Source organism: Elephas maximus, chromosome 21 (genome assembly GCF_024166365.1).
Source record: "Elephas maximus indicus isolate mEleMax1 chromosome 21, mEleMax1 primary haplotype, whole genome shotgun sequence".
Classification (NCBI taxonomy): Eukaryota; Metazoa; Chordata; class Mammalia; order Proboscidea; family Elephantidae; genus Elephas; species Elephas maximus.
In genome coordinates, this window is record NC_064839.1 from 44,815,196 (window position 1) to 44,838,664 (window position 23,469).

General features: G+C 43.0%; 1 protein-coding gene across 3 annotated transcripts in view; it reads left to right on the top strand.

The window, feature by feature from the left end:
* WWOX (WW domain containing oxidoreductase) overlaps positions 1 to 23,469 on the top strand; it is a 1,109,212-nt gene that overhangs the window by 934,417 nt on the left and 151,326 nt on the right. The gene's annotated exons all lie outside the window — the stretch shown is intronic.

Here is a 23,469-nt window from a genome sequence, read left to right on the forward strand (position 1 = left end):
CACCTCACTTCAGAAAGCAGTCTCTGAGGGCACAGAATGAAGTATGTGGCTCCCGAGGCTCACTGAAAGCTCACTGGACATTTGACCTAACTGGCGAGCAGGCTGGAGTTGCGTTTTAATTGGCAAGGATCAGCTCATTGTCCAACTTGCAGCTTAGAGTATGGCCTGGTTCACACTCCAGAGAGGCGCTTTGATGATCTGCGTAGGCAAGAGGATTCTCTCAGGAAATGGCCCCGAGGAACCAGCTGATTGCCCCAGAAAGAGACACTGTCAGATCCTCTCACTCCCAGGGAAAAGCTGCATCCTAGTCTCAATTTCCCCATAGGACACAGAGGCAGACTTTAAAGGCGTGAAATAAGTTGGTGCATATAACCCACCAATCAAAAACACTGGTTTAGAGGTGAAGCCACTTGAGTTTCATAGCCCAGCACAGTCACTGACTAGCTGTATTTAGTGTGGGCAAGCAGTGTAACCTCTTTAGACCGCGGTTTTCCATATAACAAGTACAATGATTCTGCCTCACAGGCCTGTACTTCGCACATGTTAATGTTCAGTAGAAGACAGCCATTGTAGTGTCATCATTACATATGGTGTCCATATCATTGTGTTTGGGTCATCATCTCTGCCTTTTTCCACCTCCCTTACATGCCCTCACTTAAACTAGCAACAGCCAAAAAAAGCTAAAACTTCTAGCACCAGCCAGCAGTTGATGACCAAGGAAAAATGGCATTTCCGTCTTGTTCCCCTACCCTCCTCTTCCATGTCCAGTGCAGATGGAAAGTGGCACCCCACAGCATCCTACACCTGGAGCATTTGGAGCACATCGAATCGGGTTTCCCTGACCCCACAGCAGGATTGTTGTCTTGAGCTGGGTTTCCCTAGAAACAATCAGTGAGGCAAAGACTTGAGCGAATCAAGTTGACTGAGGATATGACCCCAGCCTACAACTCACCAGGCCCATTCCACTGGAAAGTAAGCCTTTTTAAATTACTTGACCCCCTGGTTTAAACTGTAAGACAGCTGACCTTCCATACAAATTTAATTCTCAGACATCCCAGGGAACCACAAATATTGCTTCACCCCTCAACTTGCATACCACCCTCAAAACCATTCATTTACATATTCATTCATCCAGTCTTTCGTTCAGTAAGTATTTTAGGCACTGAGGATGGAGTAGGCAACAAGACAGGCAAGGTCCCTATGCTCATGGTCTTCACCTGCTATAGAAGGAGGCACGCTGACTCAAAGCAAACAGAGGTCAGAAATAGCTGCAGTAAGAATAAAGTCTTTGTAGTCTAAATTATTTTCTTAGATTGCCACAAACAGAAATACTATAAAGCTTATGGTGGTTTTGATAATGAATATGACAAGGCCAGAAATAGATCAGATGAAGATTAATCAATTGGTCGGCTGATTAATTGATTGATCAGTCGAGTAATGTCAGCCTGGGCTACCAAGGTTTATGAAAGGCAGGCAGATGGAGATGCAATAGATGTCCCCCGCAAAACATTTACACCCTCTCTTGAACCCTGTCCTGGAGTTACCACCTGTATTAGTTTCCTACCCCTGCTGTAACAAATACCACAAACTTAGTGGCTTAAAACAAGACACATTTGTTATCTTAAAGTACTGGGCAAGGTCAGGAGGCTTAAAATCAAGGTGTCAGCAGGGCTGGTTCCTTCCATGCTCTAGGGTAGAATCTACCTGCCTTTTCCGGCTTCTAGAGGCTGCATTCTTTGCCTGGTGGCCCCTTCTTCCATCTTTGAAGTGCGTCACTTCACCCTCTACTTCCATCATCATGTCTTCTCTTCTTTTAGTTTGATCCTCCTGCCTTCCTCTTATAAGGATCCTTTTCATTCCATTGAGCCCACCTGGATAATCCAGGATTTTCTCCCATCTTAAAATCCCTAACTTAATCACATCTGCAAAGTCCCTTTTGCCATGTAAAGTGGTATATTCACAGGTTCCAAGGATTTGGATGTGGACATTTGGGGTAGGAGGTATTATTCTGTTTACCACACCATCCTTTTATTTGGAAATACCAACATAACTCTTCGGTCACGCATGTGAACCTTCAGAATGAATAGCACGTGATGGTGTGGAAGGCATTCTCCCCTGGAGACCTGGCAACCTGAAGACTGGCCCTGCTCCCCCCGCTCCCGCCCCTGCCAACTCTGTCATCTGAAATCATTTAACCTCCCTGTAACTCAGCTTCTTCAACAATAAAATGAAAGTGTTTATAGGTGATATCTAAGATGCCCCTTTAAGCCTAAAATTCTAGCATTTTATTATCTAAATGGCCCCCACAGACGTGAATTCCTCCACAATTTCGAAAATGAATGAAAGGACTTAGAAAAGAGAGACAGCTTGGCGACTATCTTCTAAGCTGCCCTGATTCCTTTCTTATTTGTTGGCTTGTTTTTGTGGACACAGGTGGGAAGTAGCATCACATGGTAGCATCATCTTCCAGGTAGTTTTTTTAGTTTTGTTTTGTTTTTTTTTTTTTTAACATTTTTACTTCTGTAAAAATGAGAAAAAGAAAAAGAAAATCTTACAGGTCATTCATCCAGCCTCCTGGAATCTGTACTTGGAGCCAGAATGTACCTGAACAGTCCCCTGGTTCAATATCTCCTTTCTCCAGAGGAGCTGCACTTAGGAGAATTGACTTACAGAGTATCTAAACTTGAGAGCACTCCTGACAATTCTGGTCCTGTGGTCAGAGTGGCAGTAGAGTTGCCTCCCTCTGCTTCCCAAAGGGGGCCCTGGTGGCGCAGTGGTTAAGCACCTGGCTGCTAACCAAAAGGTCAGCACTTTGAATCCACCAGCTGCTCCTTGGAAACGCTATGGGGCAGTTCTACTTTGTTTTATAGGGTTGTTATGAGTCGCAATCGACTCTTCGACAACAGGTTTGGTTTTGATTTGACTCCCCAAAGGGCCAGGAACTCACTTCTTCAAAGGCATTGGCTAAGACACAGTGTAATGGGCCTCAGATCCCAGACACAGAAAAAGCTTTTTTTTTTTTTTTTTAATTTCATGTATTGTGGAGAAGGTTCCTGGGAAAACCTGGTCCTCAACTTTCTATTTTCGAACAGGTGGGTGGGCTGGGAGAGAGCTGACCTATCTGTGGCTTAGAGGTTGTGTTTTCAGCTGAGGAAAGTGATCCTGAACCACTCCAACCTCAGAAAGCCCAGATGGAGGCCCGGGGCCCCCAGCCCCTCTACCCCCACACACATGCCGGCACACCTGGACCGCCACTCTACCTGCTTACAAATTACCCCGAGTTTTTGCTTGGTTCAGCAGCAACTGTTTTCCCTCCCCCGTGATGTAATTAGGCCTTCAGAGTTCACATGTGCCTATTATGAGTTCTCCTGTGTTTGGTCTTGGTGCTTCGTTTCTGTAGCAGTAATCATATATATATATGTTAAAATTTGGTATCAATTGTTTGGCTAAATTATGCACAGTGGGCCATCCTAACCTGCCATTAACATAACGTATGCTAAACAAATGTGTTGTGGTTTGTTTTTTTCCCCCCCTTTTTTTCTGATAATTATACTCTAAAGCATCCATTGCTTATTTGAGTAAATTAAACTTTGTGTTTTTCTCATTTCTTCAAAGTTTCAAATTGTCTTCCCTGCAGCAGATGCAGACCAAGCACTCCTGCTGCTTTTGCGGGCGGGGGTAGCCACGTTTTTCTTCTGAGAAATCCAAGTGCTATCTAGGCTGAACTGCAGTATAGCATATTGCCACAGCTACCCTAAAACAAAGGGGTCCCCTCGCCTTGGTGCAGAGATGGGAGTTAAACAGGTTTCTGCTGGAGTCTTGGTTCATTTACTCCCTTAACAAATGTGCATTTGGCATCTACTAGTTAGTTGGCAGGTGCTGTTCTAGGTATAACCAACCAGTTGCTGTTGGACTCATGGTGACCCCAGGTATGTCAGAGTAGAACTGTGCTCCACAGGGTTTTCAATGGCTGATTTTTCAGGAGCAGATCATTAGGCCTTTCATCTGAGGTGCCTTTGGGTGGACAACACTGCCAACCTGTCAGTTAGCAGCCCAGCATCTTAACTGTTTGCACCATTCAGGGACTGTGTTCTAGGTGTAGGAGATAGAAAAATGACCAAATGGACAACGTTTCTGTCCTCTGGGAAGTTATAGTCTAGTGTGGGCATTGGCAAGCTTTTTCTGTAGATGGCCAGATAGCAAATATTTTAAGCTTTGTGTGCCACAGAGTCTGTCAGGACTACTGAACTCTGCAATTGTAGCACAAAAGCAACCGTAGTCAAGGCTTGACTGTGTGCCGATAAAACTTTATTTGCCAAAACAGTCAGTGGGCCAGGTTTTGCTGACCTATATATAGACTGGTGGGTTGAGACAGAGGATATATACATATACACAAATAATTTATTTTTTTTAAGCCAAGAACACTTTTAGACTGTGACAATCAAGGAAGTAAATATAATGATGTAAGCAGCACTTCTTAACTTTTTCATACCGATGTGTACACAGAAAATTGTTCAGTACACCTGGATTAAATGGGTGAGGCTATTCAGGGATGATATGTGGAGACTCTGATACCCTGAAAGGAATCAATATCTTGACACATTTGTGGCCCGTTTGCAGCACCCCCAGGAAGTTCCGTAGAGAGCAGACTCGGATGGCCAAGTTTAGATGGTATAGCCGTCAGTCTCTCTTAGAAGATTACATTTGTATTGAAGTCTGAATAATGAGAAGTAGCCAGCCATGGAAAACGGTGTAGAAGGGTAAGAGTATTTCATTAAGGGGAAAGTGTAAATGCAAGGATTCCAGGGCAAGAAAAAGCATGTCATGTTTGTTGAAGCACATGTAGTGTGGTTGGAAAGACTAGCTTTCTGTGTATGCCCTGATATGAAAGAGTAGAGAGCAGGTTGGAGCTCTAGAATAACATGAGGTTGAACAGGTCATCAGAAAATGTATCATAGGCCAATGTCTCTGGCTTATGCTGGGTAACAAAACATGTCCAAAGTCAATGACTGACGGTAGTAAACATTGATTTCTCATGTGTTTATGACATTCAGCAGAGCTAGGCTGAGCTAGGCTAGGCCTGACTGCACCGTTCTGCTGGTCATGCGGAGCATCCTCCAGTGTCTGAGAGTCAGCTGATGTGCTCATTAATTTTTGTTTCCTATGGTGTTCTACCCTAGGCTGGACAAGGATGGGGCACCTTAGTTGAGGTGGTTCTGCGCCACATATCTGTCATCCTTCTGGGACCAGCAGGGCTAGATCAATGTGAATTTCTCGTGGCAATGGAAGAAGCACAAGAAAGCAAGCTGAAACACACAAGGCGTCTTGAGGTCTAGGCTCAGAACTGGTACATCCATTCCTTCTATCACATTCTGTCATGCAAAACAAATCACATGGCTGAGCACAGGGGGAGGACACATCACAAAGGACGTGGATCCAGGGAAGGGTGAAGCATGGAGGCCACAGAAAGACCGTACTCGTATTTGAATTGGGTAAGAAGCTGTTGAAGCATTTTGAGAAGGGAGGTGATGTATTTTGAGCTACGATTTAAAAATATATATATATATATATATATATATACACAAAACCAAACTCACTGCCACTGAGTCGATTGCAACTCATAGTGACTCTACAGGACAGAGTAGAACTGCCCCATAGGGTTTCCAAGGAGCAGCTGGTGGATTTGAACCGCTGACCTTTTGGTTAGCAGTCAAGTTCTTAACACTTCACCACCAGGGCTCCATATGTATATACAAATCTGCCAAAAAGTATGGAGGACAATGGGCTGAGAGGAAGAGGTAAGAGACAAAGTGGAGACCAGACTGAACATGTTGAAGGCCCCGAGTCTTGCTGTCTTCTGCTGCAGAAATACAAGATGAATTGTTAAATTTCTCACTCTGGGCTTCACCAGGTGAGCTGACAGTTATCACCAGCATTCATCAATATAAGCTCCATAAGAACTGAAGCAGTTGAGAAGAAATGAGAAATTACAGCCCAGATTAGCAGCCTTGAGTGTTCCTCATGAACACAGGACACTTAACCCAAATCACCCATCCAAGGCCTTCATCTGTTAGTGCTAATAGCAGGATTATTCCCAAGGAAGCTGTAACCGTTATATTTCTTATCATCACAACAATAAAATAAATAGATGTGAATTCCAGCCCTGCTCGTTGGGTTGTGTCATAAACCACAAAATCCAGACCCGTTGCTATTGAGTCAGTTCCGACTCATGGCAACCCCATGTGTGCCAGAGCAGAACTGCGCTCCGGAGGGTTTTAAAGGCTGTGACCTCTCAGAGACAGTCTCCGGGACTTTGCTCTGTGACACCTCTGGATGCGTTTACACGGCCAACCTTTTGGTTAGCAGTTGAGCACTTAACCATTTGAGCCACCCAGGATACAGGTGTGACTTGAAGTTTGAACCTTTTTGAGGGAAAACTTAAATTTAGAGAAATATGTGTTGGCTTGCCCTGGGGCAGGAAGATTTTTCTTGGGAAATGAATTCACTGAAGAGTTCTATATTAGATATGGGAGGCTATGATTAAGCCTTTAATGCGTAATGTTTTAAATACAGTAAAAGTTTGTTTTTCATAAACATAAAATCCAAAACCGTGTTGTGATCAGCAAGATGCTCTCCTCCAAGTGGTGATTCGGGGACCCAGGCTCCTTCCATTTTTGGCTTCACCATTATCAGCACAGGGTTTTTGAAGTTTGCCATACTTTTCAATCCAGAAGAAAGAGAAAGTTCATGATAAACCACGCTTGGGAGTTTCATTGTCCAGGCCTTGGGGTGGTGCAAATCACTTCCACAACTCAAATTTCATTGGCTACAACTCAGTCACATGGCCACTCCTTAACTGCAAGAGAGGCTGGGAAATGTAGTTTGCTGTGTGCTCAGGAAGGAGAGGAAACAGACTTAGCAGCAAGGCATTCTTGGCCACATAATCCCTCTAGTATCACCCTCTCATTCCAGCAGTGGCATGATTTACGCTGAGTTTTACTTTTGTACAAGGGGATAATTATAATAAGGGTTATGATTTATTGAGTGCTTTTCATGAGCTAGGTGCTGAATATATATTACCTCAATTAAGCCTCCAAAGCTATGAAAAACAGACCCTGTTATTCCCGTTTTACATATGAGGGAATAGAGATTTAGAGAGATCTAGTTCTTTTTATCATGTGTAAAATCGGGAAGATAATAGTACCTATCTCATGAGGTGGTCCTGAGAAGCTGTATCTGTGAGGATAGGCTAGGTTTGCTGAGGTAACAAATAGTCTCCCCGCCCCCCGCCCGCCTCAAATCTCATGGGCATGAAAACCACAAACTTAACTTCTTCCTCATTGTGACTCATCATTTTTACTTCAGGACCTAGACTGATGGAAGAGTCGCTTTCTGGAATGTTGCAGGTCTCCATTGCAGAGGAATAGGAGACCTTGGCAAAGCACATACCAGTTCTTAAAGCTTCTGCCTAAAAGAAATCGATATCACTTCCACCCATGTTTTATTGGCCAAAGTGAGCCAGAGGACCACACCACTTCAAGTTGTGGGAAGTGACACTCTCACCACATGCCTGGAGTGAGAGAGCTGGAATATTGAAGAACAGCTGTAATGACGGTAATCCATGAAAAGCATTTAGCATAATGCCGGGAATACAGGAAGTGCCTACACTGAGCCTCTTGATTGCATGGGAACTGAATGGCAAGATGAGAATTGCTAATATACCTGGAATTGATCTGAACTGTGCACAGTTGATCCAACTGATTCAGAGAGTATGTGTGAGTGTTTTTGGGGGTGTGGGGAGGTGGCAGGTCCCTGGGTGATGCAAAAGGTTTGCGCTTGACTCTAACCGAAGGGTTGGTGGTTTGAACCAGCTCCGCGGGAGAAAGGCCTGGTGATCTTTTTCTGTAAACATTAGAGACAGGAAAACCCAATGGAGCAGTTCTACTCTGTAACACATGGGACTGTCATGACTTGGAACTGACTCGAAGGCAACTGGTTTGGTTTTTATTTGGGGGGTAGGTGGCGGAAGTGGATGGAGACACAGTTGCAGAACAAAGTAAGGCGATGCTCTTAGTTATGGACCAGGAAAAAGATGATGAAACCTCTTGGTCCTGTCTTTGCAGTGTAAGGAAAAAAAACAACATGACCTCAAAGCTTGTATGAAGAAGCAACTGTACTGCTTTTTCTATTTTTTCCTACAGGAACTAGATCGGGAGGCCAGGGTATGTTTCATTGTTGCACACACACTTAATTACAAAGTCTTCAGTTTTTTTTCTTTCCTACATAAATTTATGTTGAGATTTAATTTCTACCAATTAGAACCCAAATGAAGCCATTCTAATGTGATTCGTTGTACATCAGAGAAACGTGGCCCTACTCCTCAATCCACACGTAAGGAAACAATATCGAAGCGAATTTTAAATACCCAAAGTTTGTGGTAGACGGTGAGTGAATATCCAATTCAATTCGCAGGAAACTTTAGATTAATTAGGTTTATAATTTGCACACTAAGATAATGTAAATGTGTTGCTCCTGCTTGACTTTTTGCTTAATCCTCTGAGTGGATGTTTAATCTTTTTTAATATTAGAATTAAAGCAACTTGGAAGATATGAATATTAATCTAATTATATTCCGATCACTTTAATTTCTTTAATGTTTTAAATAACAAAACAACTTTACAAATTGGTTTAGGTTGGGGAACCCTTTTAGAAGGTTTTGCATCTCATCAGGAAGTGCAATTTCAAGGATGCAGGCTTGGGAAGCTCTAGGTTAAGTTTACAGTTATGCAAATGCAAACCATTAATCCTGGAGCCTCGGTGTTCCCCCTTCTAAGGTGTGCTTCAGGAATTTGCAGCTTCCACTTAGGAAGGAAGACTTTGCCAGCACGAAAACCCAAGTATACAAACAGCTTTATGGCACCCCAGCCATCCAAAGTGAGAGCTTTCGAAGAATCAGTGATAAGTAATAAGAGAATTTTTCTCCTTTTTCTGCTCTTATTATCTCAAGGAAGGGGGAAAAAAAATCAGAGCAGGACATGAACAGTGCTTGCAAATTTTATTACCTCATTATAATTGATACCTGCTTTCTGAGCCAATAAAAGGAGCTGTATTCAGCACTAGCTGCATAAAATCTTTAATGTTTTAGGCTGTCAGTGTTGGCTGTGGTTAGGCTGACGTAATTATGAGCTGCATGCACCAATATATAACGCTTTACCCACAAAAGCGTGCTGCCACGGAGAATCTTTCCCAGATAATAAGAGAATCTTTCCCAGATAATAAAAGGATTCGTCAAGTGTCTATGTGATAGCTACTTAAATCGCTATTGTTTTAGTCAGAACTGCAAAACATATCCCCTGGCTACCCCAGTTCCTGATCTTTCTTTCTTGGCATTTCAGGAATTTCGGGCTCTTGTTCAGAGCATTCAGTTGCTTCCTAAAGAAGGGGAAAAACCCATCTGGGGTGATTTGCTCTTCAAGGTGACAATATGGAGAAGCCTTTTTTTTTCTCTCAAGGGCGGTGGGTAGAATTTCAGATTTGATACAACAAAGTACATTATTTTATGGAACTAATTACAGATTTTAAAAGGGTGATGGAAAATTGCCCAAATTATGTTATAAAATGCGGTAGTAAATTGTAGAATTAGAAGACAATTCCAACATATATCAACTGGGAAGTTTCCGTAGTTTAAGAGTTCCTGTGAAAGATGTTTCTGCTTACCTATCCAAAAAAAACCGTACCAAATCCATTGCCACTGAGTTGATTCTGACTCACAACCACTCTACAGGACAGAGTAGAACTGCCCCATAGACTGTAATCTTTGTGGAAGTAGACTACCACACCTTTTCCATGGAGTGGCTGGGGGTTCCAACTGCTGACCCTTTGACAGCAGCTGAGTACTTAACCACTGTGCTACCAGGGCTCCTTCTGCTTACTGATAGGCTAGTGAAATGCTCTGAAAATGGCTTCCTTGTGGAATAGCTAACATGGTGTAAATGTCCAACATTAGCCAGTGAACATGAAGCTAAATAATTAGAAAAAGACGAAACAAGCAGAAGAAAAAAATACCCCTTCTCTTATGTGTACCATTTAATCAAATAAAGCAAACAATAACAGAGACTACCACAACACTGAATATTTTCTGTTATTTGATTTGTATTGTCTATTTAGCCAGCCCTCCTGGTTAACATTGTACGTGAACTAATTTAATATTGTGATAGATGGAAGATGAACTTAAATTCTGTGCTACTCCTCCCACCGAGAGATGAAGTTGAATTCCTCTCCCCTTGGATCTGGGCTGGGCTTAGCGATTTGCTTGACCAAAAGTATATGGCAGAGATGATGCTCTGGGACTTCCAAGGTTGTGTCATAAGATTGTAGCTTCTGCCCAGGCATCTTGGAATACTTGCTCTTAGAGCTCTCAGTTACCAAGTAAAAATCCTGACTGAGGATGCCATGTTGAAGGAAGCCCAAACTAGCCATGTGGAGTGGCTTGGCCAGCCTTAGCCTTTGGGAGTCATCCCAGTTTCGGCCCTAGATATGGGAGAGCAGAGGCCCCAGATTATGAGAAGAAGAGACAAGTCACTCCCCTCCTCACCCCCAAACTCATTTGGCCCTGTCCAAACTGCAGATTCATGGGCAAAATAAATGGGCAAGTGGTTAACACACTTGGCTGCTAACTGAAAGGTTGGAGGTTTGAATCAATCCAGAGGTGCCGAAAGACCTGGGAATCTTCCCAAAATCAGCCATTGAAAACCCTATGGATCACAATGGTCAGATCTGCAATCAGTCATGGAGATGGCACAGGACTGGGCAGTGTTTCATTCCACTGTGCACGGGGCAGCCATGAGTCAGGATTTGACTTGATGGCAGCTAACAACAACGTTGTTCTAAGACATTAAGTTTGGGGTTGTTTCTTACAGAGCAATAGAAGGATTGTTATTTGTCCCTGAGATTGCAAACTTCCTAGCGCAAGTAACTGTGAATACGGAAATTAATTTTTCTACTATGGCCTATAGGACTAGTCTATTTTATGGCCATTCAGAGTAAATGTAGCAAACCCAAAGTTTCTCCATTCCTAAAACTCAAAGTGAGTCAAAATCCTTAGCTTGTGGATGGTTAGGACTAAGCTCTTCTTTTTATATTCCTTAGGGATTTATCTTTGGAAGCAGGGATAAAAGAAGCAAGGCTTCCAGATGTAAATTTCTAATAAATATTTGAAATCTATTTTGGTAATTCTTCTATTCTCTGATCTGTTCCCTAATCTATTTAGACAAGTATTTTCCATGAAATTAATTGGTAGAACTACCAGTTAATAGCATAGCTCAGCACAGCTCGGCTTGTTAAAAAACCACTATCCCTATTAAATCGTCATCTTGTAAAACCACCCATTCGTACCTGTTGTTGTCACTTGCCACTGAGTGGATTCATACTCACAGAGACCCTATGTGTGCAGAGTAGAGCTGCTCCATAGGGTTTTCAAGGCCGTGGCCTTTTGGAAATGTATCACGAGACCTGTTTAATAAGGTGCTTCTGGGTGGGTTCAAACCAGGGGTAGATTACCCAAGAAGAAGGTAAGCACAGGCTTACTTGTGCTTACTTACTAATCTGTAGAGAACAATTTCACATTTTTTCACCTCACCAAAGTTTCTGTTTCTAAGTATGGTTGGCATCTGTCTCTCTCCCAACCCCACAGTACATTCCTACAGACTCAAAGCCTGTTTTCAAATTTACAGTCCCTGAAAGAGAGGTACCTTGCTTACTGGGTAATCTGCCACTGGTTCGAACTGCCCACCTTTCGACTGCTAGTAGAGCACTTAATGGTTTGTGCCACCCAGAGATTCCAAGTAAATTTATACAACCTTGAAAGTATAGGGAGCCCTGGTGGTATAGTGGTTAAGATCTTGGCTGTTAACCAAAAGGTTGGCAGTTGGAATCCACCAGTTGCTCCTTGGAAATGCTATGGGGCAGTTCTACTCTGTCCTATGGAGTCACTATGAGTCAGAATCAACTCGATGGCAATTGGTTTGGTTTGAAAATATGGGGGAATCAAGTCCTTGAAAGAGAATGGAACACCTTGATTGTCTTTAAAGGAAAATATCAGCTTCCTCTAAATTACCATATGAATAGCTCAAAGCTAAGGTTAGCCTTTCAGATGGGATGGGCCCCTCAAGCCTACAAAAAGTGGTGCTAATATTAAGGAGGGTGTACCCATCACCGTCAAGTCTATTTCAACTCATAGCCAGCCTGTATGACAGAGTAGAACTGCCTCATAGGGTTTCCAAGGCTGTAATCTTTACAGAAGTAGACTGCCACATCTTTCTCCCGAGGTGCGGCTGGTGGGTTCAAACTGCTGACCTTTCAGTTAGCAACCGAGTGCTTAACCACTGCACCACCAGGGCTCCTTAAGGAGAGTGTAATTGCTCATTTTCAGGGACCGAATGTTGATCATCACTTTTGAAACTGTCTTCGTCAATATCATTCAGCATTACAAATGTGAGGGAGAAATATGAGGAAATTCTAGAAAATGCCGGGAGTGATTTTGCAGCCTTGGGGCTGAATTGAAGAGCTTAACCCACTGATCTGTTACGAATGTTTAGGGAGCGCTAGAGCCAGTTCTCTAACCGCCCCACTGATCTGTTACGAATGTTTAGGGAGCGCTAGAGCCAGTTCTCTAACCGCCGAGGGTACTTCCGAGGGCCGTGCGAAGCAGCGTTATAGTCGCGCTTTCAATGGCGAGGCAAGAATTGCCTGAGCTCTTTCAGGCTACACCGCCAGTCTTCCAATGGCAAACTCATGTTTATGCCAGTCGGCTTGCCCCAGCATGGGGGCATGAATCGGAGTGGAAATCAATGGACTAGCATTTGGATGCAATTGCCCCAAATTATCAGACAGAAAAGAAGACCACTGTAATTCACCGGCATGGCATTTTTACCAACTGTTTTTCTAAGCATTAGTTTCGTGTGATGTGTTCAATTTTCGGGCCCCTTCTTGTCAGAATCTTTGCATAAACACCGTTATTACTACTGTTGTGTTTTTCTGTGGCTGAGCTGAAATGACTTGCATGATTCGATCCACCTTAACGCCCTCGTGGCCTTCAGGCAGTTGGTGACTCTTCGGGGACACAAGTGAAAGTCCTTTGATTCTTGAAAGACAAGGTAGATTTTCCCCAAGCTTCTCTAAATGTAAATCAGAGGAGCCACCTTGTCCAGGGGTTATATAGGCTAATCCACAATTTATATTCCCAAAGGGCTCAGACTAGGTGAGCTAGGAGTCGTGCTGACCCAGAACTTGGACTCAGAGTCAGAAGGACCTGGCCGTGAATCCTCGCTCTGCCTTATCATAGCTACTCAATCTTGGGTGAGTTTCTCTAAGCCTCCATTTCCTCACCTGTTTTGTAGTGTTTTTTCCCCCCATGTCCTTAATGTGACATGGCTCTCTCTCCGTGTTGTTAAAAATACAGATACGTCATCATTATGCAAGGCCAGATCAATCCAATTGTTTTTTTGCACCCGCCTCTTCCCTGGCTCTTATTCATTCTTATGATGCCATTCGCATCGTGATTGCAAATCTCACTCTGCGGAAAAGTGATTTTTAAAAAATACATCTCTCTTGCCCACATTAATCTGTGAGAATAGTCAGTGTAGGAAATATACCTTATTAAATTTTTTTTTTTATTCCTTCCTGTCCGCTTGATGCACTTCCAGCATAGAGCAAGTACCTGGGCTTAAAAAGCTAGACATTTGGAGCCAGGCAGACATAGATGCATTCTCCCATACAAGCTATGTGAACCTGGGCAGCTTACTGCTCACCTCTAAGGCTCAGTTTTCTCCATATCAAATGGGGGCAGGTGGGGGAGGGTGGCAGGGTGATTCTTAGTGTCCAGGGTTCCTGTGAGGATAAAATGGGCTGCTCTTAGTATCCTATTTGGCATGCAATAAGTGCTCAAAAACTGTACGTTCTTGTGAGTTGTTGTGATTATTTTGACATTTACTGTTTGTGGAAATGAATGGAGTGAGGGAAGGGAGGAAGGGAGAAAATTTGTCAGCCCTAATATGCGGAATTGAAAAGAAATTCACATCTTCCTGGTGGGTGAAAATAACTCGAAATTTACAAATTTAGTCTGGTCCCTGGAAAGAAAATATTTCCCTGGCAATACGATTTACATAATAAGTCAACTTGGATCTATTTGGGCTAAACTAAATTTTTATCTCCAGATTTATCCAACAATACCTGCAGGCATCCTGGAAAACAACTGGATTTGCGGCCAGGTATAAAAAAAAAAAAAAAAAAAAAGAATTTTTTTTTTTTTTTATTCAGGTCCTGAAGAATAATGGAAGTGGCCCTGCCTTTGCCATGCCTTTCTGATGAAGGTTGACAGATATTGTTGCCAGACTGCAAATGAAGATACAGGACACAGAGCAAAATTTAGATTTCAAGTACACAATTATTTTTAGTATAAGTATGTCCCAAATATTGCATGGAATATACTTACACTAAAAAATTATACTCTTCTGCTCCATTCTATCCTAAAATATTATTCGTTGTCTAGTTGAAGTCCAAATATCATGGGGATTCTGTATTTTTATTTGCTAACTGTCAACCATGTTTACAGAACAACCAGAGAAGAGCTCACTCTTCTCAGCAGACTTCGGACATGTCAAATTCTAGGAACATTGAGCAGTGAAGGTGGCACATAGCACCTTAAATCTGATTTAAAAGTAAAACAATAACTATTAGACAGATTTATGGCTTATTGCCAATAATGTTTGGATTTCTGGAGATTGCTGTTAAGCTTTATGGAAGATGTCTTCTTTTGAAAATGACATTTTAAATTAATGTGAAATTGCATTTTAATTTAATTCACAAGGAGTCACAAACAGGTGGGAGAATTATGTAACAATAATAGTGTTTGCAACAAATTGATTTCATCCTAAAGTTACATGAATATGTTATTACAGTTTGTTGTCATCGTGAAATGCACCATTTAGCCATAAAATACAGCATAAAAGATACCCCCCATGTTGAATCCCTTAATCTAGGTGTAATTGCTTAAGTACGTTAACTATATTGTCAACTGCGTGTTCTCAAATACCTTAACTACTAAAATATCTTATCTGTTCAAAAGTTACTGGGCACTCCTAAACAGCTTAGCTCACCAGTTTGTGCATGAGATTGACGTCTGCGATATATAAAGTAGGAACTCAACAGTGTTTGAGAACGCCACTGCATCACAATCTTGTTACCAAGCGAAGGTATGGAAACCTTGAAAAATGAGTAAGTTTAAAACATTGTAGAAGTTATTCTCTTAAGAATCAACCCTTATTCATCGAAGACAGCACTACTTTTTTGTTACTTAAAAACACTTTGGACTGGTTCACACACAAAAACAGATTTATTAATAACGTTAGCCATTTATCATGTTCAGTCTTTTTTCCCAGAAATGTTGCTTTTGGTACACTGAGAGTTCATTCATTTCAAATCTCTCCTTGGCAATTCTTTACTGAATATGTTCCATTTTATTTTCTGTTTTGCACAAAGCTGATAAATAACTGAGACCCAACGGGCTCAAACTGATTATATTTATGGCTAGAAACCAGACATCCAGTTAGCCCATCATGATTCCTATGTCAGCTACCCTTGACCTCACGTAAACTTGGGGAAACACACACACGCACACACGTGTGCGTGCGCGCGCACACACACACATACGCAAGCCTGATTTCTCTCCTAGATCATTTCTTTGAGTTTAGTGAGATTCTGTCTGCAGTCATTTCCCAAAATAGTTTTGGAAAACGCAGAATACTGCAGTGTTAATTATGCCCGCCACACCATGAGCTCAGGCGGGCTGGCTGTCTGTGGATGAGGATTTTGAAAGCTAAGGCGATGAAACGGGACAGATGTCTGTGCTTTCTGATGCCACTGTGGTTGGATGGCAGACACAAGTTACGGCTGTGGCAGCCTGCAGTTTTCCAACTTCTGCTCAGTAGACTCTCATTATGTCTGATCAACACTGACTGATGGGTAATAAACGTCAGGATTAACCCATTGCTGTCAAGCCGATTCTGACTCATAGTAACCCTATAGGACAGAGTAGAACAGCCCCATGGGGTTTCTGAGGTTGTAAGGCTTTATGAAAGCAGACTGCCACATCTTTCTCCTGCAACATCAGGATTACTCCCTTCCATCTAAGGCTTCCAGGAGTCCTGGAAGCGCAGTAGTTAAGGCGCTTGGCTACTAACCGAAAGGTCAGTGGTTTGAACCAGCAGTCACTCCTCAGGAGAAAGATGTGGCAGTCTGCTTCTGTAAAGATTTACAGCCTTGGAAACCCTATGGGGCAGTTCTACTCTGTCCTATAGGGTCACTATGAATTGGAATGGACTTGATGGCAATGGGTTTATCTAAGCCTTGGCAAGAAGAATGCAGTGTAAAATATCTTACCTGTTCACAAATTACTGGGCACCCAGGGAATATTGCCTAGTCTCGTTTTGTAACCTCTGTGACAAACTGACCTACAGTCTCATCTTTGTTTAACGTAGCCAGATAAAGTCGCTGGCGCAGTGTGGAGCATAGCTTTAGCCCGTGTTCTTTCTCTTGATTAAGATTCTCAGTCTGTTGGCAGGTACTTTTTTGGCAGCTAAGTGTATGCTGTGATTTGAGGGAGAAACCCATTGCTGTCGAGTCAATTCCAACTCATAGCAACCCTATAGAACAGAGTAGAACTGCCCCATAGGGTTTCCAAGGCTGTAAATCTTTATGGAAGCAGACTGCCACTTCTTTCTCCCACAGAGCGGCTGGTGGTTTTGAACTGCCGACCTTTCAGTTAGCAGCCATGCGCTTAACAACTGCACCACCAAGGCTCCTCTGATTTGAGGGAGAGTAGGTAATAATTGCTTTAACTAGCATCAGCTGATCTAAGCTATTGTGTGCCAACAGCCATTCTAAGAACTTTCAGCCTCTCAAGCACACTATGAAATAAAAAATAGATATGATTATTTTGCAGATGGTAAAAGAAGCGCAGAAAGGCTAAGTAATATGCCAGAGACCACACCGCTAGTAAATGGCAGAACATTCAGACTGGAACTCAGACTTAAACGCTCACACCTCACAGCCTCTCCCAGGGACACACCTCTTCAATGCAAGGGATGTACATTGAATTGCTAAGTGCTAAGATTCTCTCATTTTTCCTATAGGTTAAGGCAGAAATGATAAGCAGGCTTCATTTTGTGTGCCAAATCCAAATACCTGCCCTGACTGCCTGAAGTGTTAAGAAGGACTCTAAAGTCCTGTCTGGCTTCAAAAGGAGAGAGTCCCATGATCAATTAGAAACGTCTGTCTGCAGTGAGTAGGAGAGACGTATCCTGGTATGTGCATCCCTGGTTTCAAGCATTGGAATCTCTGGCAAAATGCAAACTTTAGCTCTGTGGATGGATACACATTCAGCAGCCGTTGATGCTTAGACGAGAGTTAATTTAGAAAGCAAGGCTTGGAGCAGTTGGGATGGAGGACAGGTAAGTTTTGAGGCAGTATGGGTACTGATCCATGGCAGCCTTGCATCCTGGGAATGAGGAAAGCACAGTAGAAGAAAGAAACAGAGGGCAAACTGCAGCTGCACTAGAAACAAACCCCCCGCATCCTAATTTTGCTCAGGGTAGCTTCTCTTGTGATTGCTATTATGGTTTTGAGTATATTAATAGCAATATTTATCACAGTGAGTATGCCACTCTGGCAGGCACTATGCTTGCCTCTTTGGGCAAGTCACCATTTCAGTCAAGTTTAGAGCAGCCTTATTAGCTGCACAACAGAACGAAATTCTGCCCAGTGCTGTGCCATCTTCATGATCTATTGTGGGTGGAACCATTGCGATCCATAGGGTTTTCATTGACTGATTTTTGGAAGAAGATTGCCAGACCTCTCTTCCTAGTCTCTTAGTCTGGAAGCTCTGCTGAAACTTGCTCAGCAACATAGCAACACACAAGCCTCCACTGACAGACATGTGGTGGCTGGGCTTGAGGTACATTGGTTGGGAATCGAACCTGGGTCTCCTGGTAGGTATTGTTATTCCCTTTGCAGACACGGGACAGAGGGTAACTGAGGTTTCCATGTCATATTGGCAAAGCTGGAATTTAGATCAGATCTCTACCGCTAGTACCTACATTTTTTTCACAGCTCCTCTCTACCTGAAAATCATTTTCTAGGAGGGGTTGTATCATTCGTGGCACCCTTGCAGCCAAGACTTCAGATAGAAGGTGCAAGCTTGGGATATGCCTCCCCGCCCTGTTTCATCTCCAAGCACGCATTGGCCCCAAAGCAAAGTGTGAGGTGGGGGGAGAGAAAGAAAGAAGGAAAGTGGCATAAGCGTGTGATATGGTTTAAAACCATAATGGAAAATATCGTTTCCTTGGTTAATACAATGTCCTATACCTTCTGGCGTGTGCTTTGAACTGCTTTTAATTATCTCCAGTTGGATGGAGAAAAGGTAACGGGGGCCTGATAATGGTCATGAAGGGACTATTGGAATTTTATTTCCGTGGGGGAAGGCAGCAATGGTTTGCCAGGGAAGCAAGGCCTTTCAAAGTTGAGGACACTTCCCAGTGCCACACAGTGTAAATCACAGTGCAAACTATGCGATTATCCCCTGCAGAGGAATCGAGTGTGGCTTTATGGGATTCTTCACCAAGCACTTAGGAATAATCTGATATAAAACAGCAGGGGTGGAGAGTAATGACAACTTCAAATTAGTTTAATGAATGTTTACATTTTAAAAAAAAGGCTTTTCTGCAAACCTGAAAATAGCAAGTGACAGCTTCCTTCCTGATTTCCCCTGCAAAGGTACCTCCTGGGTTTTCGGCCAGAGGAGAAAGGTGGCCGGACTTAACTCCTTCAGCCCCGGCACACAACAGGCTCCTCCTTTGTTGGGGGGTTTGAACAGTCTCTTGAACAGCGCTGCACAGTATTTCCCTTATAAACCTCAAATCGGCATTGGGGGAACATCTGTTTTAAGTCAACTTCGACTCAATCCAGGAAAAAATAAATTTCTGGCTCTCCACCTGCTCCAAAGGTCAATTACCCACCCAAATCAGTCAGAGAGAGCTGATGGGCTGCAGATGCCGAGGATATTTTTAGCTGGATTTTGGCAGGTAGGCTGCTTGTTGAATGCAACAGAGAAGGGGGAGTTGGGGTGGCCGATAAACCATTATACTGTTTTAAACATGGTGTACCGCCAAAGCCCCAGCCAAATCTGCACAGCGCTTCTGGGCTATTTCCCTGCTTCTGATGAAGAAGGATTCATTTTGGCAAGGGGAGGGGAGAAGGAAACGTTCACATTGTTTGCATTTATGCAGAGTGGACCTCAAGGTATTTTGGACAAGAAACAACATTTGCGTTTCAGATACAGTTACCCAGCCCCAGCTGCCTCTGCTTTTTATAACACTGCTCTCAAAGCGACCTTATTTTTTGTTCCGAAACCTGGATATTTCCCAGTGTGTGTATCTTGGCCCTCTCACATCACATCAGCCTGAATTCTGTCCATTGATTGCCAACCTTGATATGGAATGTTAGTCAAAGTTTTGTAAGTTTACTTGGTCTCGGCTACAGCAGGAACAGTAACAAGACAAAAGCCTCTCAGAAATGTCTGGAAAAGCAGGTGGAGAATTCCAAGAATTGATTTAGAAGCAGGCCTAGGTCTACTTTGGCCTTTAAACCATCGCTAGAAAAATCGAATCTTGCCCACTAGGGTGGTGTTTTTTCTTTCTTTCCTTGACTGGCATGCCAGCACCTCAAAAAACCTCTGAAAAAAATCCAGAGGCCTTCAAGATCCAGAAGAAAAGAATAAAAATAGCTGTCTGATAGAGCAGACTTCCATTTCTCTGGGATCTAAGGAGGCGGGAAGCCTAAAGAGCCGGATGATCGTTCTGGCTTCACCTGCTGAAATCAGTTTTTAAATAGGGTTTGCAAAGACCTGAGACTATACAGAAGTGAACCAATGGCAGTTTTCAGTACCCTGAATGTTGGATAAATCAGAATCCAGGGTTCTCCTACAGATTACCATAGCTGGGTGTTGGAGGACAAGGCGCCAAATATTTGTGTACTTTAGAAGTGTCAGAACTGGGCAATATTTTCTAGTTCTCAGCGAGGCACTACAAGATGTCTAGTGTTTGTGCGAAGGATCTTCATAATCCTTCTAACTGATAAGAGGGGTGGCTGTGCTTGAGGTCCATTAACCAGGAATCGAAGCCGGTCTACCATGTGGAAGGTGAGAATTCTAGCACTGAACCAACACTGCCTTCCAAAACAATCTTTTGTAGTAGATATTATTCCTGTTTTACAGATGAGAACACTGAGTCACCAAACTCCACCATGCTATAACCTTTCTGTCAACAGCTATAGCTTGTAACTACTGCGCCACCAGGGCCTCCACAGCACACCACAAGTACTCAGCAAATGGTCCTTGACTGAAGTGGATGAATGTGGTCCTGACTTAATGTTGCAAGTCATCTGCAAATGAAAAGCTCTTCCTCTTCCATTTTACTATTTCCCAAGGAAACCAGCCTCATCAGATAACCTCACCTGGGATTACCTGCCATCCAGGCAAAGGACGTTAAGTAAGCCAGTAAATAATTAGCCTTGAGACAGGAACCTACACAAACGCAGAGTTTACGGATTTTCTAATTGACCTTTCTGCCTTTGCATTGGCCACGGTCAGGCTTTGGCCCTTTAGCTGAGTGTGCAAGCTCCCAGGGAAGGTCAGGGAGGTTGGCAGTGGAAGATCCCTAACCTACTAATGTTAACTAAGGAGGGACCATTGGGGGAATGACTCTGTAATCCTTATAAAAATAGTAGCAAGAGTAACCACTGACATTTATGAAATGCCTAGGAGTGCCAGGTCGGGGCCAAGTGCTTCACATACCTTAGCTCACTAGAAGCTTATAACCATCTTCGGGGTGAAGACAATGATGTCCCCACATTTTCATGTTCTGTATTATTTTCTTAGGGCTGCCATAACAAAATTAATTGGACAGCTTAGAAGAACAAAAATGTGTTGTCCCACAGTTCTGGAAGCTAGAAGTCCAAATCAGAGTATCAGTCGTGTTCGGTAGTTCAGGCGTTCCTTGGCTTGAAGCTGCAGCGTCACATGGCATCCTTTCTCTCTGTGTCTCTGTTTTAGGACTTAACCCTTCTCCAGTACGACCTCATGGTAACTGATGACATCTTCAAAGACCCTATTGCCAAACAGGGTCACATTCACCAGTACAGGGGTTAAGACTCCAACAGATCTTTTGGGGGAATACAATTCAATCCGTAACAACGTCTATCTGAGGTACTACAGAATAAGTAGCAAAGTCAGGACTTCAGCAAAGTCCCATGTTCCTGAGTGTAGCTAGCTTCCCCATCCCCTCCTCCTGAAGGCAGAGGCATAAAGTTACAGGCCTCACATGGTCTTCAGAAAGCATTTCACGCACAGGAAGCTCTAGAGAAAAGAGCTAGGGGATGATTTTGACAAGTGGTTCTTTGGGGCAGATGCCCACATATAACCAATTCCCATCCATGGATTTCACAGTTGTTTTAGTCGGCTGCGTTAAGACCCGCATCTGTCTTGGTGTGTGCCTGCAAAGCAGTTATTCATAAATATTACAACTTGACTTGGTAGGTTTCAGAGTGAGTCACTTTACCAGTAAAGTGCAGAGCAGATAAGCTACCCAGAAAGAAATGGTGCCATTACTCCCTATGGAGGGCAGTGGTTTGCCTTCCTTGCAGGAGACCTGGGCTCAATTCCCAGCCAGGGCACCTCAAGCGCAGCCACCTCCCATCTGTCAGTGGAGGCTTGCTTGTTGCTATGATGCTGAACAGATTTCAGCAGAACTTCCAGACTAAGACAGACTAGGAAGAAAGGCTTGACAATCCAAAATTCAACCACTGAAAAGCCTATGGATCACAATAGCCCAATTCCATTTGCGCATGGGGTCACCATGCGCCAGGGGCCAACTCAATGGCAGCTAACAGCAACCCCCTATGGTGTTACAGCCACTGCTGGGAAAGGTGAGGTACCTGCTCTGAACTTGGTGAAAGGGAATGAAGCTCCGTTTCCCGATGACCTAGAATAAGGTAAAATAAAGAAACCTCCAGCATGTAGCACCTACCTGATCCTGAGTATGATGAATGCCGTTTGGAGCTGCCAGTTCTTTTACGCACTCAGCGAAGGCGTACACTTCGCATTAATCACCACGGAGCAAACACAGGCTTCCAGCAAAAGAGCCAAATGATTGGGAACAAATTCAAAACAGCTTTATTTCATTGACAGACAGGACCTTTTTGTTAAACTCTGGTTTAAAAACCTTTTACATCTCTGCCTCGTTCACACGTTACTGTAGTCATTCATATTTATATAAACCTAGGAACTTAGAGCCAGCTTATTTATCACAACCTATTGGCAGGAAAAGGGCCCCGTAAAAAAGAATCTTTATTTGAAATTATTTTAAGCTGTTAAACAGTGCTAATGGGATTTACTCTGTTATCAACCATTATTGAAGTAAATGGTCTTCTGAACTGAAAGAAAACTTCTAAATATCAATGTACAAATAGAAAACTGCAGTTAATTAAATGAGGCAGTGTGTGGTCAGCAAAGATAGCCAACGTCTGTGCTGTTAGGAAAAACCAAGAAACTGGGACATGTCTGGGTCGACCTGTGTTTTGATAAGCGGTGCTAGCTAAAAAAAAATTGGTTACTCTTAAAAACCAAAAACCAGTTGCTTTTGAGTCTGTTCGGACTCATGGCGACCCCATGTGTGTCAAAGTAGAACTGTGCTCCATTGGGTTTTCAATGGCTGGTTTTTCATAAGTAGATTACCAGGCCTTTCTTGTGAGGTGCCTCTGAATGGACCCAAACCTCCAACTTTCTGGTTACAGGCAAGCGCGTTAATCCTTTACACCACCCCGGGATTTCTAGTTAGTCTGGGGTAACAGCCATATATAAACTAACTTAGGCCCAAATCACCAGACTGATTGATTGAAAAGCTTCTTGTTTCAGCTTTTGTTGTTTCTTTTTTTTCCTAAATGACCAAAATTTACCCAAACCTTTGTGCCACATTATCCAAGGTATTACTGATGGATCTAGAAGTAGTATTCAAGCATCTGGAAGTATCTTGGACATTCTCCCATGAAAAAGAATCTAGGTCCTGGTCGAAGGTAAATGCAACACGTTCCTGATCTCTTTTGATTGTCTCCTAAAGAATTCCCTTTCCAAGATTGACCAAGTTGGTCACCAGAGAGAAAAGTTAAGCTCTCTTGTTAACATCATGGCAGGAGGGATCAGCTGCAAGTGCTCAGTGCTGATAACATTCATAAATGTTGAAACCAACACCTGCTCAGGGAGAGCACCATGCTCTGATTTATTCTCAGGAATGTATCTGACAGTCAGACAACAACTGGGAAGAGTCCTAAATTGGCATAACTTCTGATAAGTGAGCTGTGCTT